The sequence below is a fragment of the Opisthorchis viverrini genome, assembly GCF_000715545.1.
Source record: "Opisthorchis viverrini unplaced genomic scaffold opera_v5_701, whole genome shotgun sequence".
NCBI classification, from domain to species: domain Eukaryota; kingdom Metazoa; phylum Platyhelminthes; class Trematoda; order Opisthorchiida; family Opisthorchiidae; genus Opisthorchis; species Opisthorchis viverrini.
In genome coordinates, this window is record NW_008752371.1 from 69,258 (window position 1) to 69,664 (window position 407).

A 407-nucleotide genomic window follows, 5' to 3' on the forward strand; every position below is an offset into this window, starting at 1 on the left:
AGTACAAGGTTTCAGCAAGCATTGCCTGTTTGCCAATTTGACATAGAGTACGGACGTTAAAAGCTCCTATATAGAAAGGATCTCGTGGATTTAAAAAGGTGTTAGTGTGTTTAAGGTTTGTAGACAGCGTGGAGCATAAGGCCCTTCGGCCAGATGACTGACAGTCAGATGGCCCAGCGACGTTTGCTTGTGCAGTGGGAAGGGGTTGGGGAGGGACATCGGTGGACGCTGAACTGCGCGGGCAAATGATACTTCCCGGTTGCCCAGGCCGAGGAAGGGGGTTTGGTTGAGGTACCCCACCTTGAGCCTTCGACTCAAAAGTCTGACCCACAAGGCAGTAGGATGACGTAGGGTTTTGTTCGGGGACCCTGACCCTAGCCTCTGACTCAAAAGTCTGACCCACGAGG